This window comes from Pongo pygmaeus, chromosome 1 (genome assembly GCF_028885625.2).
Source record: "Pongo pygmaeus isolate AG05252 chromosome 1, NHGRI_mPonPyg2-v2.0_pri, whole genome shotgun sequence".
Lineage (NCBI taxonomy): Eukaryota > Metazoa > Chordata > Mammalia > Primates > Hominidae > Pongo > Pongo pygmaeus.
Window position 1 is genome coordinate 65,651,190 of NC_072373.2, and position 17,423 is coordinate 65,668,612.

At 41.9% G+C, this 17,423-nt stretch overlaps 1 protein-coding gene across 1 annotated transcript in view; it reads right to left on the reverse strand.

Moving 5' to 3' along the window:
* The window catches only part of TSEN15 (tRNA splicing endonuclease subunit 15), a 78,472-nt gene that overhangs the window by 3,262 nt on the left and 57,787 nt on the right, over positions 1-17,423 (reverse strand). The gene's annotated exons all lie outside the window — the stretch shown is intronic.

The following is a 17,423-nucleotide window of genomic DNA, read 5'->3' on the forward strand; positions in this document are numbered from 1 at the left end:
CTATCCCTTCCTTACAAAATTATTCTGACACATTCAAACTTTTACATTTTACCAGGAAACCAGGACATGAAATCACAGATGCCAGTGTCTTCTATTTGTAAAATGGAGGAAATATTAGTGGTTAGCTCATGGGATGGCATGAGAATTAGTTAATTTCTGTACAGCACTTTGAAGAGTGCCCAGTTCATAGTAAATACTCAATACATGTTAGCTTTTTGGTTTTTATTATGGTCACTCTCATCCAGAGTTCTTCCTGTATCTACTACATTTTATTTCCTGAAAATGGAAATTGTACATTATCCGCATCAAAATCACTTAAAGGGCTTGTTGAATGTAGATTATTGGCCCCCACCCCAAACCAGTGGAATAGTGAACTCTGGGAATGAAGACCAGAAACCTGAATTTGAACAATTGTTTTTTAAATAATTTCCACTTTTATTTAGATTCAGGGGTACATGTGTAGGTTTATTACATGAGTATACTGCATGATGCTGAGGTTTGGGATATGAATAATCCCATCACCCAGATAGTAAGTGTAGTACCCAACAGTTGGATTTTAGTCTCTCTGGAGTTTGAGACCACCAGTCTACTGGGTTTACATAAAGTATGGATGAAATTTCTGCCTTGGCCTTCATGTCCTGCTACTGGACCAGTTATGCAATGTATTCCAACATCTAGAACCCCAAGCCCTGAGATGTGCTGATTGCCCAAAGCATGGTGGAGCCTTTGGTTGGGCTAATGTCAATAAAATCACTCTGAAGACCACCTGACTCCTGTTCCACCCCTCAGTCTTGTTCTAGAACCTACATCATGATCCGTTATGGTCAATTCCCAGCCTGCGGTCATTGGAGGGAGCCTGCCACAGTGATCAGTTTTCCTAGAAGGAGCTTTGTTTAGAGAGCCTTCTGATGCTTTGAATGTATCTGTCACCACGTCAGTCACATCACATCCACAACACACATGATTCCTGCTGCCTTCTGACTGTGAAGTATCTGATTCCCTGGCACATCAGCATATCAGATGACTCATTGAAACGCAACTCCGCTGCATGAGACATTTGAATTTAGCCCATTAGAGTAGCCTCACCCCAGAGCAGCTGTGGCATGTCTCATATTTTAAGTACAAGAATCCTGCCACATCATCATCATAGCAACCACAATACAAAGTAATGAATCCTTAGATATCTATAGGACTTTCTGGCTGGTTGTCAAAGAACTTTCACACTTATCTAGCATTACCCACATTGGGAGTTAAAAAACACAAATGTCTCTTCTGCTTTATAGAAAATGGAACATCAGGAAGTTTATGTGGGCTGGGCGCAGTGCCTCACGCCTGTAATCCCAGCACTTGGGGACGCTGAGGCATGTGGATTACCTGAGGTCAGGAGTTCAAGACCAGCCTGGCCAACACATGGTGAAACCCCGTCTCTACTAAAAATACAAAAATTAGCCAGGTGTGGTTGTGCATGCCTGTAATCCCAGCTACTCAGGAGGCTGAGGCAGGAGAATTGCTTGAATTCAAGAGATGGAGGTTGCAGTGAGCTGAGATTGTGCCACTGTACTCCAGCTGGGTGACAGAGCGAGACCCTGTCTCAAAATAATAATAATCATAATGTGACTTAATTCAATTTACATAACAGATTCAAGGCTAACATGGCATGTGCTTTGCAATGCAATGCTGAGATCCCTTGGTGTGGGTTTTTCCTGCCACCCCACACTGCTTCCAACCACTGTATTACCAGGGTAGAGAGAGATTAGGAGCACCGGCTTTGGGTCTACTGTTTGAATCTTGAGTCCATCACTCACTAGCTTTGTGATTTTGAGAAAACCCACTTCAAGGGAGGGAGGTAATGATACAACATAAAGCACTGTGCCTAGCATACAGTTAACACTCCATGGTTTTTACATGTTACTATCATTGCTGTTATTAACTACAGATATCGCTGCCATCAGTGATGATGGTTCTGACCAAAATGCCTAAGATTCTAGCAGGAGCCTGCCTCCTCTCCTACATACCCTTTGTTGGTAAGAGGACAAAATGGTTATTATGTTCCATACTTGTCTTTCTTTGCTTTGATAAATAAAATAGAGAAATCCTTTGGAACTTATTTTCCAGTTGCCAAGAACATTAAACTAAATTACTACTGTATGATATTATGTTTGACAAAATAATAGAATTTTTTCCCCCCGAAAACCGAATTTAAACTTTATCCTTGTCCCAACACAAATGAGTTCAGTTACTCTGTTTTGTTACATTAACTTTTTGACCAGCGTTAAAAATACTAAATGCTTAAGAGATACACTGGGTCAAATGAGTGGGTGTACTATGATTAGGCAAGGAAGGGATGTTATATGAGTTTCCCTGATACCTACTTGGCTTGATGAGCGGGTCCCTTACAAATTTCTCAATAATATGTAGAAATTAAGAGTGAATATATTAAATAAAGGAATGAACAAAAATGATGGCACCTAGGGAACCATTTGCCTTAGATGATATAATCATAACTTTCATTTAATTACAGTCCAGAGACTTATGAACAATAATTTACATTATTGCCACTACCTTACATATTCTTTGTTCTACATAGAACAACACTTACCAGGAACTTAATAGGCCCTCGGGGAAGGTGGCAAAGGTAGAGAGCTCCCTGTTAGGTTAAGGGCCATAGAGGGTCTCAGTGCAGAATAAACCACTCACAGAGGCCACATCCTGGAGGATACAGTGCAGTAACACAATAGCCTGCGTTCTCTGAACTCCTAATGAGGGTCATCCTCTTCCTGCCTGTCACTACTCCTCCCCAGCCAACTCCCCAGCAACAGCTGGTGCCACGGGAATTTCTCACACCCAGACAAGACAAACAAAGCACCACACCACAGACGCTGTGCGCTACAGAGAAGCTGTGATGTGCAGAGAAGCGACCCATGAGGGGATGCAACCTAAAAAAAAAGCTCATAAGAAACAACACTGTTCCAAAAGATATTCTCAGCAGAAATATTTTTCAGAAAAACTGTACAGAGCTAAAAACCACAGGAGTGTGTAGGGGCCAGAAATAACATGATGGAAACCATGATGGAATACTACACAGCTATTAAAAATAACAAAATTATGAAAAACAAATGTGGAAATATTCATGCAAAACAGTATAAAGTAGAAAGTCACAACAATCAATGTTAAAATTAATTTATATGTCTGCATCAAATTGTCAAACAAAAGGCTATAAAAATCATGCAACCCTGGCCAAGCGTGGTGGCTCACGCCTGTAATCCCAGCACTTTGGGAGGCCGAGGCAGGCGGATCATGAGGTCAGGAGATCGAGACCATCCTGGCTAACACGGTGAAACCCCATCTCTACCAAAAATACAAAAATAAGCTGGGCATGATGGCGGGTGCCTGTAGTCCCAGCTACTCGGGAGGCTGAGGCAGGAGAATGGCATGAACTCAGGAGGCAGAGCTTGCAGTGAGCTGAGATCACACCACTGCACTCCAGCCTGGGCGACAGAGCGAAACTCCATCTCAAAAAAAAAAAAAAAAATCATGCAACCTGAGAGATTACAATGTTTATGAATTTATTCTAGCTCAACTTAAATAGCCCACACAACCATATTATTACATTACATTGTCAATGAATAAGGTCATTCTCTCAGTCTGGCAACTTCTATTTCATACTTCCTTTACCAGCCTCAAACTTTTCAGCCTTCTCATAGACAACCCTAAGAGTTGTCTGTGACCTTCCCTCTGTCTGCTCATATTGGCAACATAATCCCTCTTCTTTCCTGTGTTCCAGCCACACTGACCTTTTGGATCTTTCATTTGCTGAGTGCTCTCCTATCTGAAGGAATTCCCCTATGCACTCCCCTTGTCCCACATCAGTCAAGTCAACTAAAGTTTCATGTTTATATGCCTCCAGTGTTATCATCACTCCTGGGAGCCTGTACTTTTTTCTTCATAGCACTCAGCACACTTTGTCATTATAAATTTGTTTGCATGATTATTGCTTTACTATGTCCTTCTCTCCCAAATAGACAGTAAGCTCTGTGAGGAAGGTGATGATTACTTTTATCTGCCAACTTGATCGGGCCAAGTGGTGCCCAGATATTTGGTGAAACTTACTCTGGGTGTTTCTGTGAGGGTGTTTTAGATGAGATTAACATTCAGATTGGCAGACTGAGTAAAGCAGAGTGCACTCCCTAATGTGACAGTCTCCATCTAACCAAGTGCAGGCCTGCATAGAACAAAAGGCTGACTCCCCCAGGTAAGAGAGAATTCTTCCTGCCTGACTGCCTTTGAACTGGGTCACTGGCTTTTATTCTTGCCTTCAGACTCAAACTGAAACATTGGCACTTCCTGGATCTTGAGCCTGCTGGCCTTCAGCTACACCATCAATCCTGGTTTTTAGATCACCAAGCTCAGACTGGAACTAAACCATCAGTTCTCCTGGGTCTCCAACTTGTTGACTCATCCCACATATCTCAGGACTTTCCCACCTTCATAATCACATGAGCTAATTACTTGTAATAAATCTGTTTTTGAGATATATATTTCCCTTTAGTTTTTTGTTTTCTGGAAAACCCTAATTAACACAAGGAATAATATATTTGCTGTTCACAATCATGTGTCTACCTAGCACCAATACAGTGCCTGCCTCAGACTGGTTGTCTAATACAACTTTACTGAATGAATGGATGGATGGATGGATGAATGGGTAGATGGATGAAAGTGATATTAATATAATTTAATATTTATTAAGTTTTATTTTTTCTACAAAAAATTCCTTGTAGTGTATGTAGACTACTGAATAATACCTGTACTTACTTGATTGGTGCTTTCTATTTTTCAAAGCATTTTCATATACAAATTTTTTTGATTCTTGGACCTCTATGAGGTAGATAATATTCCACATTCACGTTTGAAGAAATAGGGGTCTAGATAAATAAAGTAATTCGCCCAAGCTCATACAGTGAACTAAGTGGTAGAGCAAGGTCTGGTATCTAGACCTGCTAGGTTTGGGCCAAGGACTTGGATCCTTCTATCTCTGCAGGTATTTGTATGCCACTGTGTTCACTGGCAGGTGCATTGCTGAGCATGGGAGGGCTGAAAGGCACAGAGGCATTATCCTAATGCGTCTTTGTGATATTCAGGAATGATGGGAGGAGATGATGCTCCAGCCTGGGGAGAGGCTCCTGGCCCTGACCAGGTCAGGTTGCAACAGTGAGGTCATGAGCCGTGGGCAGTAAGCCTCAGACATGGCTCTCAGGTCACTCACATGCAACCCATAGTTGTTCAATGCCTCATTTTCAGTGTTACTTTGGTGATCATACAATAGTCAGATCAAACTATCAGCTAAGGATTATTGAACCAGTGGCTCCATAGACACCAAACTCAGATGCAACATGGCAGAATGGCTAGAGCATGGGCTCATAGTCCAGGACCCTGGGTTGAGACCCAAGGGTGTGGCTAGAAAAGGCAAATGACATTGAGAAGTCAAGGAGACCCAACATTTATATTCCAGCATTGTCTGTCCCTCTGGCAAAGCCATGACCTCGTTTATCACCTTGTTTGTCCTATCTGAATATTTACAAAAATACCAGCTCAAACAGCAGAGGTGTGGTGGGGGTAAAATGAAGAGTAAACAAATGAAGGTCTGATTCTCAATTTGGATGCAGAAAATCCTTTCCAGTGCCATATGCTTTCAGTGCTCTCTTTTTATCACTGCAATTTCACAACCTGTTAAAGCCTTCATCTTCTTTTCAGCCCCTGTCTACAGCAGGTTTCCATAAAGAGCTTGATGACACCTGTGTCTGTTGAGAAAAACCACAGCCTCATATTCCTCTCCTCAGCAGTATCCTAGGACTGTGATACATGCCACCACTTAATAAGGTGGGGATTGCCAGGCCAGCAGTGTGGGGGATGGTTATTCCTTCTCTGACACCGTTCAAAGAGCTCCAGCAGCTGCCTCCAGGTGAATGGCAGGTTGTACTGGAGGTTGACTGCATAGGCCCAATGCTAAGATTTACCCCAGACAATGATGACTAAGAAAAAGTCAGGGATTGAAGCTCATTGCCTCTCTTAGGCTTTTCGTATTATTCAATTACTAAATTTCTCTATTATATTAATTATACATAATTATATATTATATTAATACTTTTATATTATTAAAATAATAACATAGTTAATTATTTGAGAGGCACACTATACAACGATTAGAAAAAATCCAAAAATGAAAACAGCTACTATTTTTAGCACCTTATCTATGTTACATTTTTCATTTCTATCAATAACTCATTTTACTAATAAGAAAAATGAAATTCAAGATGCTAAGAGACACCCAGTAGGGAGTGGAGTTGGAGGTCAGGAGGTTAAGAGTCTTTTGCCAACTGGCCTTAGGTAAGTCTCTTTACCTCTCCAGGCTTCAGTTTTCTTTCTGGAGAAAGGAAGTGAGTGAGTTTGACTTGCAGATGGAATAGGTCCCTTCTTGCACCAGGTGTCTTCAGGATGAATTTTATTGCTTTTACTCATCAATGATTATTTTAGTTCTTGTTTTGAGGTTTTCTTTGTTTTTGTTTTTCTTAATCCACATAACTTCCGCATTATTCAACTCTCAACTTGTCACCTTTCAGAGAGGATTTCCTTGACCAATCCTGCTAAAATAGCTTGTCCACTCTCCTCCACTCGTTATATCACTTGTTTTCATTTTCTTCATAGAACTTTCTTTCTTTTCTCTCTTTCTTTCTTCCTTCCTTCCCTTCCTTCCTTTCTTCCCTCCCTCCCTCCCCTCCTCTCCCTCCCCTCCCCTCCCCTCCCTTCCTTCCTTCCTTCCTTCCTTCCTTCCTTCCCTCCTCCCCCCAGAAGAATGTCAGCTCTAGAGGGAAATTACATCACCTGCTCTGCTCATGCTTAAACACTGGTGTTGGGTCTCCTTTACCAAGCACCTCACAAAGTCTAAACACCCTGGCGTGTCACACCCTATTGCCACACACGTTTTCACTGCAGAACAAAGTAAACAATAAATATTTATTGATTAAATTAATGAATAAATCCAGTTTGTTACAAGTTTGTTTGATTCTGCCACAAAAATCTCTAGAACTGTGCTGTTCAATGTGGTAGCCAATAGTCACATGTGGCTATTTAAATTTAAAGTAATTAGGCCGGGCGCAGTGGCTCACGCCTATAATCCCAGCACTTTGGGAGGCCAAGGCAGGCGAATCACGAGGTCCCGGCCAACACGGTGAAACCCCGTCTCTACTAAAAAAAAAATACAAAAAATTAGCCAGGTGTGGTGGCGGGCACCTGTAGTCCCAGCTACTCGGGAGGCTGAGGCAGGAGAATGGCGTGAACCTGGGAGGCGGAGCTTGCAGTGAGTCGAGATCGCGCCACTGCACTCCAGCCTGGGCGACAGAGCGCGATTCTGTCTCAAAAAAAAAGAAAAAAAGAAAAAAAATTTAAAGTAATTAAAAGTTCAGTCCCTCAGCCTCACCAGCTACATTTCAAGTGCTCAAGAGCCATGTGTGGCTAGTGGTTTGCATAATGGACAGTGCAGAATAGAACATTTCCATCATGTGGAAAGTTCTGTTGGAGAGCGCTGGTCTACATTCTGGTTCTTCCTCTCCAATCCCACCGTGATCGCTCACCTAGATTCTTGTGAGAGCCTCTGAACTGACAGTAGTTTCCTTCCACGCTAGTGGGTTCTCCACATTGCCTTATTTATTCAGCTCATTTATTCATGCAGCAAGTATTTAAGGAGGACCTTCTATATGCCAGCACGGTGCTAGGCACAGAGGAACGAACAGAGTATGAGTTAGACCTAGTCCTGACACAATGTACTCACAGTCCACAGACGATGTGTGTAGCACTCCCATGTTTAAAAACCAGTGCTGGATCCCCCTTACCAATGTCCCTTACAGTGTTCCCAGGACCCTGGGCTGTGGTCTGTGGGATGCAGCCCAGAGTCAACTCTGCTTTCTCAGGAGGGGGTCAGCCAAAACAACAGTTCCTGTATGTGGGGTGGGGGGTGTATGGGGTGTGTGTGTGTGTGTGATGAGGTGAGGTGTGTGTGAGGGGAGAGTGTGTGTGGTCAGGTGTGAGGTGTGGGGTACGTGGTGGATTGTTGGGGGTGTGGTGGTAGTGTGTGTCTGTGTGTGTGTGTATGTGGTGGGGTGTGTGGGGTGTGTGATGGGGTGTGTGTGTATGGCAGGATTTGAGGGGTGTGTGGTGGGATGTGTGGAGGGGTGTGTGGTGGTATGTGTGGGGGGTGGGGTATGTGTGGTGGGGAGAGAGTGTGTGTGAGGTGGATGTAGAATATATGTGGTGAGGTATATGTGGGAGGTGTGTGGGGGGGTATATGGTGTGTGTGTGTGGTAGGGTGTGTGTGTGCAGTGGTGTGGGGAGTGTGGTGGTGTGAAGGGGTGTGCTGGTGTGTGGGGTTGTGTCGGGGGTGGGGTATGGAGTAGGGTGTGTGAGATGTGTGTACGTGGTGGAGGGTATGTGTTTGGTGGCGGGATGTGTGTGTGGTGGGGTGTGAAATGGGGTGTGTGTATCTCTGTGTGTGGTGGGTTGTGGGGTGGAATGGGGGGGTGCACGGTATGTGTGTGTGATGTGTGTGTGTGTGTGTGTATCTGTGTTGGCAGTAGGGCTGTCACCCATGGGTTGAGGTTGTGCCTTCCGGCACTTGAGTTTGGATGCATGGAGGGCGATGGCCTGGTGCCCTACAGTTTCAGTTTCACTCTTCCCCATCACCTCTCCCATGGTTCTGTATCTGGTCCTCCACCCACCACCTCACCACCTTCCCTGTTCTCTGCATACCCAGTCACACTTCAGTGCTTTTGCACAGGCCTGTCCCCTAGTGGGCTTTCCTTTCTGAATGGCTCAACCTGATGAATGCACTCATCCTTTAAAACTCACTTCAAATATCACTTTCTGTGAATCTTTTCCAGCAACCCAGAGGGGCGACCTTTTCTCTGTATGTCCACAGATATCTGTTATTAGATCTAGTAGAACACCTGTCAGGTTTACCCTAAACCCCATTTATGTAGGCCTCCCTCCAGTAGAGTGTAGTTCCTCCAAGTGAAGAATTCATTTCTCATCATTGTCCCAGTGCATGAAATAGAAGAGGTCCCTAATAAATGATTTTGGACGAATGATAAATGGACAGCAAATGGATGAACAAATGAGTGTAAATATTATGAAAGTGCCTGGCCCGTTTGCAGTTCCCTCGGGAGGCTGCATTGGTTCTAGAACTTCAAAATAGAATAAAAACACCATAACGCTCTACTTGCTCTTATCAAAGATAAAATGTTATTTTTCTTCTCACCTTTTTTTTTTTTTTTTTTTTGAGATGGAGTTTTGCTTTTGTTGCCCAGGCTGGAGTGCAATGGCACGATCTCGGCTCACTGCAACCTCCGCCTCCCGGGTTCAAGTGATTCTCCTGCCTGAGCCTCCCGAGTAGCTGAGATTACAGGCATGCGCCACCACGCCCGGCTATTTTTGTATTTTTAGTACAGACGGAGTTTCTCCATGTTGGTCAGGCTGGTCTCAAACTCCCGACCTCAGGTGATCAGCCAGCCTCGGCCTCCCAAAGTGCTGGGATTATAGGCATGAGCCACTGTACCCAGCTTCTTCTTACCATCCTTATTTCCTACTACAAATATCCCTTCTACTCTGTTTTTTCACCAGGAAAACATATTTTCTTTTTTGCTTATACAAGCTTTCCTTTATGGCCAGCCAAAACTCTAGGATCAAATACTTCACTTCCAAATGCCATATGTCCCAAGAGGCTCTTTCTTCTAATTGATGAAATGACTCTTTGCTACCAAAATGCTTACCAGCCCCTCCCAATTTGGACATTAGGAATACAATAAAAACTATTTTACACAAACTAGAAATTATTGTCCTTACAATTATTATATTACTATGTGAGTGTTTGATAAACCAATCTGAAGCAGGTTTAACATTTCTTAATTTTTCCCAATCCTTTAAAAACACAATCAAACCAAAGGGAAAGCTCATGAAATAAACAGTTTCCCTCCCAGGTGCCTTGGGTGTAATCCTCCATTCACCCAACCAGTGTGTTATTTCTTTTTTCTTTCTTTTTTTTTTTTTTGAGATGGAGTTTCTCTTTTGTTGCCCAGGCTGGAGTACAATGGTGCGATCTTGGCTCACTGCAACCTCCACCTCCCGGGTTTGAGTGATTCTCCTGCCTCAGTCTCTCAAGTAGCTGGGATTGCAGGCACTTACCACCAGGCCTAGCTAATTTTTTTGTATTTTTAGTAGAGATGGGTTTTCACTATGTTGGCCAGACTGGTCTCGAACTCCTGACCAAAGGTGATCCACCTGCCTCGGCCTCCCAAAGTGCTGGGATTACAGATGTGAGCCACCGTGCCTGGCCCCATTGTGTTGTTTCTATGGTTCTTCAAAAGGAAAGAAGGGTTCCTGACACCCCTCAATAAGCCAGTTCAACAAGCCAATATTAATTAACACATCCAACTAGCTTATAAACTTTCTGGGGTTCAAATAGATTTTATTGACATTACAGGATATTTTAAATGAGAAGATTCATCTGCTCCCTCACATCAACTCCTCCAAATGACCCTGCAGACACATCATCAGAGCAGGGAGCTGGATGTGTTTACAAAAGCATACAGCCTGCAGCCCCAGCTTCTTCATGCCCTTCCCAGCAGTTTGAGTTTCATGCCTTTCACTACATTTTGAAAAGGGTAAAGTGGGTTAGAATATATCCATAATCACCATTCCTTAGAATTGCTTTAGTTAAATTTGCTAGTATTAACAGAACAATATTTCATCATTACAAATTCCTAGCTGCCAAAATCTTTAGTCACTTAATCAGCAATACTGAAAGACTAAGCCACATCTACCCCTTGTTAAATTTAAAATTTTAAATATATAAAATTACAAACCTTGGATAGAGTGTGCATTGGGTATATGTGTATGTCAGTCATCAGGCTTTCAGTAGATATTAAGCAGCCTCCAAGTGAATCTTTGTAAAAAATAAAAGCTTGCCAGAGGCTCAAGACTTTTTCTACAGAAGAGATAATCTTCCCTGGATTCTCAAACTTATGCTGACTTGTAACCATGGAAAAACCTGATCTTAAGGTAAAAGAAGTATTATGAATTTCTCAGGAAAAGGTGTTGTGTAAGTATAATGGTTCTGCCCCGTTATCTTGGCTTAATCCAGAAAACTGAAAGCTAAAGTGACACATTAACCTACCTCAAGTATATTTACAGGTTTAAGGAGGACACTGAACATTTGTTCTCCATCTTAGGGAACATCAAAAAAGAAATAAAATGACGTAAGTTTTGACCCCAAAGAGCATGATCATACTTAAGACAAAACATCTTAGTAATAAAGGTAATTTATGCAGATTTCCTAGAGAAAGAATGGAACCTGACACCTATTTACTGAGTGACTGTTGTGTAGAAGGCTTGGGTTGTGGAGGACAGAAAGAAAAGTAAGATGCATATAGTCTATGCTTTCCAAGAGATCTCAATCTAGTTGGAAAGATAAGACGTTCACTCACAAAGGATAGGTAATACAATAACTCCTTTGATGTGCTGTTGGATTTGGTTTGAAAGATTTTGTTGAGGATTTTTGCATCAATGTTCATCAAGGATATCGGCCTGAAGTTTTCTTTTTTTGTTGTATCTCTGCCAAGTTTTGGTATCTGGATGATGCTGGCCTCAGAATGAGTTAGGAAGGAGTCCCTCCTCCTCAATTTTTTGGAATAATTTCTGTAAGAATGGTACCAGCTCTTCTTTGTACATCTGGTAGAATTTGGCTGTGAAATCATCAGGTCCTGGGCTTTTGTTGTTGGTGGTAGGTTATTTATTACTGATTCAATTTCAGAGCTCATTATTGGTCTGTTCAGATAATCGATTTCTTCTTGGTTCAATCTTGGGAGGGTGTATGTGTCCAGGAATTTATTTACCTCTTCTAGCTTTTCTAGTTTATGTGCACAGAGGTGTTTGTAGTAGTTTCTGATGGTCATTTTTACTTCTGCGGGGTCAGTGGTAACATTGCCTTTGTCACCTCTAATTGTGTTTATTTGGATCTTCTCCTTTTTCTTCTTAATTAGTCTAGCTAGTGGCCTATTTATCCTATTAATGTTTTTTCAAAAAAACAACTCATGGATTCATTGATCTTTTAAATGGCTTTTGGTGTCTCAATTTCCTTCAGTTCAGCTCCGATTTTGGTGATTTCTTGTCTTCTGCTAGCTCTGGGATTGATTTGTTCTTGCTTCTCTAGTTCCTTCAGTTGTGATTATTAGGTTGCTAATTTGAGATATTTCTAATCTTTTGATGTGGCATTTATTGTTATGAATTTCCCTCTTAACACTGCTTTAGGTGTGTCCTGGAGATACTGGTATGTTATATCTTTGTTCTCATTAATTTCAAAGAACTTGACTTCTGCCTTAATTTCATTATTTATCCAAAAGTCATTCAGGAGCATGTTGCTTAATTTCCATGTCATTGCACGTATTTGAGCGATTTCCTTCATCTTGACTTCTATTTTTATTGCACTGTGGTCTAAGAGTGCTTTTGGTATGGTTTCAGTTTTTTCTTTTTTGCATATGCTGAGGATTGTTTTATATCCAATTATGTGGTCAATTTTGGAGTATGTGCTATTTGGTGATTATAAGAATGTACATATTCTGTTGTTTTGGGGTGGAGAGTTCTGTAGAGGTCTATAAGATCCATTTGGTCCAATCCAGCAGCCCATCAAAAAAAAAGCTAATCAAGTAGGCTTCATCCCAGGGATGTGAAGTTGGTTTGACATACACAAATCAATAAGTGTGATTCATCACGTAAACAGTAGAACTAAAGACAAAGCCACATGATTATCTCAACAGATGCCAAAAAGGTTTTTGATAAAATTTAACGCCCTCTCATGTTAAAAACTCTCTATAAGCTAGGTATTGAAGAAACATGCCTCAAAATAATAAGAGCCATCTATGACAAACCCACAATCAACATTATACTCAATAGGCAAAAGCTGGAAGCATTCACACTTAAAAACTACCACAAGAAAAGGATGCCATCTCTCATTGCTCCCATTTAACATGGTATTAGAAGTTCTGGCCAGAGCAATCAGGAAGGAGAAAGAAATAAAGGGTATCTAAATAAGAGGAGAGGAAGTCAAACTATCTCTGCAGATGACATGATTCTGTATCTAGAAAACCCCACAGTCTCAGTTTAAAATCTCCTTCATCTGACAAACAACTTCAGTAAAGTTTCAGGATACAAAATCAGTGTACAAAAGTCACTGGCATTTCTACACACCAACAATAGCCAAGACAAGAGCCAAATCAGAAAGGCAATCCCATTCACAACTGCCACAAAAAGAATAAAATACCTAGAAATACAGCTAACCAGGAAGGTAAAAGATCTCTACAATGAGAATTATAAAACATTGTTCCAAGAAATCAGAGAAGACACAAACAAATGGAATAATATCCCATGCTCATGGATGGGAAGAATCAATATCATTAAAATTGCCATACTGCCTGAAGCAATGTACAGATTCAATACTATTTCTATCAATCTGCCAATGACATTCTTCACAGAACTAGAAAAAACTATTTTAAAATTCATATGGAACCAAAAAAGAACCCTAATACCCAAGGCAATCCTAAACAAAAAGAACAAAGCTGGAGGCAGCACATTACCTGACTTCAAACTATTGCTACAGGACTGCAGTAACCAAAACAGCATGGTACACATACAAAAACAGGAACATAGACTAATGGAATAGAATAGTGAGGCCAGAAAAAAGGCTGCACACCTATGACCATCTGATCTTCGACAAAGCTGACAAGAACAAGCAATGGAGGAAAGACTCTCTATTCAATAAATGGTGCTGGGATAACTAGCTAACCATATGCACAAGACTGAAGCTGGACCTCTTCCTTACATCATATACAAAAATTAACTCAAGATGAAATAAATATTTAAATGTAAAACCCAAAACTATAAAAACACTGGAATACAACCTAGGCAATACCATCTTGAACACAGGATTGGGCAAATATTTTATGACAAAGACACGGAAAGCAATCACAACAAAAGCAAAAATTGACAAGTGGGATCTAATTAAACTTAAGAGCTTCTGCACACCAAAAGAAACTATCAACAGAGTAAACACACAACCTACAGAATGAGAGAAAATATTTGCAAACCATGCATCTGATAAAGCTCTAACATCCAGCATCTATAACTTAAATTTACAAGAGAAAAACAAACAACCCCATTAAAAAGTGGGCAAAGGACATGAACAGACACTTTTCAAAATAAGACATACATGCAACCAACAAGCATATGAAAAAAGCTCAATATCACTGATCATTAAAGAAATGCAAATCAAAAACACAATGAGATGCTATCTTACACCAGTCAGAATGGTTATTACTAAAAAGTCAAAAAATAACAGATGCAGGCAAGGTTGCAGAGAAAATGGAACACTTATACACTGTTGGTGGAAGTGTAAATTAGTTCAACCATTGTAGAAAGCAGTATGGTGATTCCTCAAAGAGCTAAAAGCAGAACTACCATTTTACCTAGCAATCCCATTACTGGGTATATACCCAGAGGAATATAAATCATTCTACTATAAAGACATATGCACGCGAATGTTCATTGCAGCACTATTCACAATAGCAAAGATCTAAATGGAATCCACCTAAATGCCCTTCAATGACAGACTACATAATGAAAATGTGGAACATATACACCATGGAATACTATGCAGCCTTAAAAAAAGTGAGATCATGTCTTTTGCGGGAACATGGATAGAACGGAGGCTATTATCCTTAGCAAACTAATGCAAGACTAGAAAACCACAAATACCACATGTTCTCACTTATAAATGGAAGCTAAAAGATGAGAAGTTATGAACACAAATAAGGAAACAACAGACACTGGGGTCTACTTGAAGGTGGAGACGGGGAGGAGGGAGTGGAGCAGAAAAGATAACTATTTGGTACTGGGCTTAATGCCTGGGTGATGAAATAATCTATACAACAAACCCCCATGCCACGAGTTTACCTATGTAATAAACCTTCACATGTACCCCGAACCTAAAATAAAAGTTAAAAGTAAAAGATAATAACTCAAGATATGGCATAAGACAGTGTACATAAGGTCAAGAAAGTGGGAAAGTCAAGTACACAGAACACTCTGAGTCCAGAATAGGGAGAGAGCCTCATGGGCTGGAGGAACTGAAAATCTTGGTGTTGAGCATTGAAGGATGGAAAGGATTTTGAAAAGAGGAGAGGAGGAAGAGAAGGTGGAGGAAGATGAAGGGCACTTTAAGAGGGGTTACCAAATATCTTTAAATTAAGCCAGATGAACAGATAGTATACGATTGTACTTATATGAGATATCTAGAGTAGTCAAATTCATAGAGACTGAAAGTAGCCCTGGTGGTTGCCAGGGGCTGGGAGGAGAGGACAGTGGGATCTGTATCCATTCTTTAATGGATACAGAGTTTAATTTTAGGAAGAGGAACTACTTCTGAAGATGAATGAAGGTGATGGTTTCACACAATATAAATGTATGTAATGCCACTGAACTGTACACATAAAACTGGTTAAAATTTTACATTTTGTTATGTATATTTTACAATTAAAAAAGAAAGCTTGTGGTAGCCAATGATCTATCCACAGAGGAGTAGAGGTGAACTCTTGAGGTCTCTTTTTCTTCTATGACTCCATATTAACTGTAGGTGTGGCCCATGTGACAGCAATGTGAAATGATTAAATATAATCTATTCCTGGACTGCTGCACTTCAGGAAGGTATTTAATGGCTGTGGTTGACTACCCCACAGCTTTTCTCCTCTTCCTTCTTTACACATAAAGTCCACTTCCACCATAGAAGCCAATCACTCACTTTTCCCAGCTTCATCACTTTTCCCAGCTTCAAGGAAGGTAGAGCACAGGCACGGGGCCCTCTCCTGGCCCGTGGTACCTAAGAAAAAACCTGCTAGGGGGTATATTCTTAGAAAACTTTTCCTCCCTATTATTAAAAAAAGAGAAAGAGCCCTCTAATGGGATGGACTCTTTCCCTGTCTTCCTTTGGATGTAGTTGTGTGAAGACATAATGTTCAGCCAAAGATGGCTTAGGCGGCCATCTTGCACCCACGTGGAGAAACTAAAGGAGAACAGATCAATTCATCAAGAATTGTAGCAACTTTTGAAGATGGCCAAATAGGAACAGCTGTGGTCTACAGCTCCCAGCATGAGTGATGCAGAAGACGGGTGATTTCTGCATTTCCATCTGAGGTACCGGGTTCATCTCACTAGGGAGTGCCAGACAGTGGGCGCAGGTCAGTGGGTGCGTGCACTGTGTGCGAGCCGAAGAAGGGCGAGGCATTGCCTCACTGGGCAAGCGCAAGGGGTCAGGGAGTTCCCTTTCCTAGTCAAAGAAAGGGGTGACAGACGGCACCTGGAAAATCGGGTCACTCCCACCCTAATACTGCTCTTTTCCGACGGGCTTAAAAAACGGTGCACCAGGAGATTATATCCCGCACCTGGCTCAGAGGGTCCTACGCCCACAGAGTCTCGCTGATTGCTAGCACAGCAGTCTGAGATCAAACTGCAAGACGGCAGTGAGGCTGGGGGAGGGGCGCCCGCCATTGCCCAGGCTTGCTTAGGTAAACAAAGCAGCTGGGAAGCTCGAACTGGCTGGAGCCCACCACAGCTCAAGGAAGCCTGCCTGCCTCTGTAGGCTCCACCTCTGGGGGCAGGGCACAGACAAACAAAAAGACAGCAGTAACCTCTGCAGACTTAAATGTCCCTGTCTGACAGCTTTGAAGAGAGCAGTGGTTCTCCCAGCACGCAGCTGGAGATCTGAAAATGGGCAGCCTGCCTCCTCAAGTGGGTCCCTGACCCCTGACCCCCGAGCAGCCTAACTGGGAGGCACCCCCCAGCAGGGGAAGACTGACACCTCACACGGCCGGCTGGGTACTCCAACAGACCTGCAGCTGAGGGTCCTGTCTGTTAGAAGGAAAACTAACAAACAGAAAGGACATCCACACCAAAAACCCATCTGTACATCACCATCATCAAAGACCAAAAGTAGATAAAACCACAAAGATGGGGAAAAAACAGAGCAGAAAAACTGGAAACTCTAAAAAGCAGAGCACCTCTCCTCCTCCAAAGGAACGCAGCTCCTCACCAGCAACGGAACAAAGCTGGACGGAGAATGACTTTGACGAGCTGAGAGAAGAAGGCTTCAGGCAATCAAATTACTCCGAACTATGGGAGGATATTCAAACCAAAGGCAAAGAAGTTGAAAAGTTTGAAAAAAATTTAGAAGAATGTATAACTAGAATAACCAATGCAGAGAAGTGCTTAAAGGAGCTGATGGAGCTGAAAACCAAGGCTCGAGAACTACGTGAAGAATGCAGAAGCCTCAA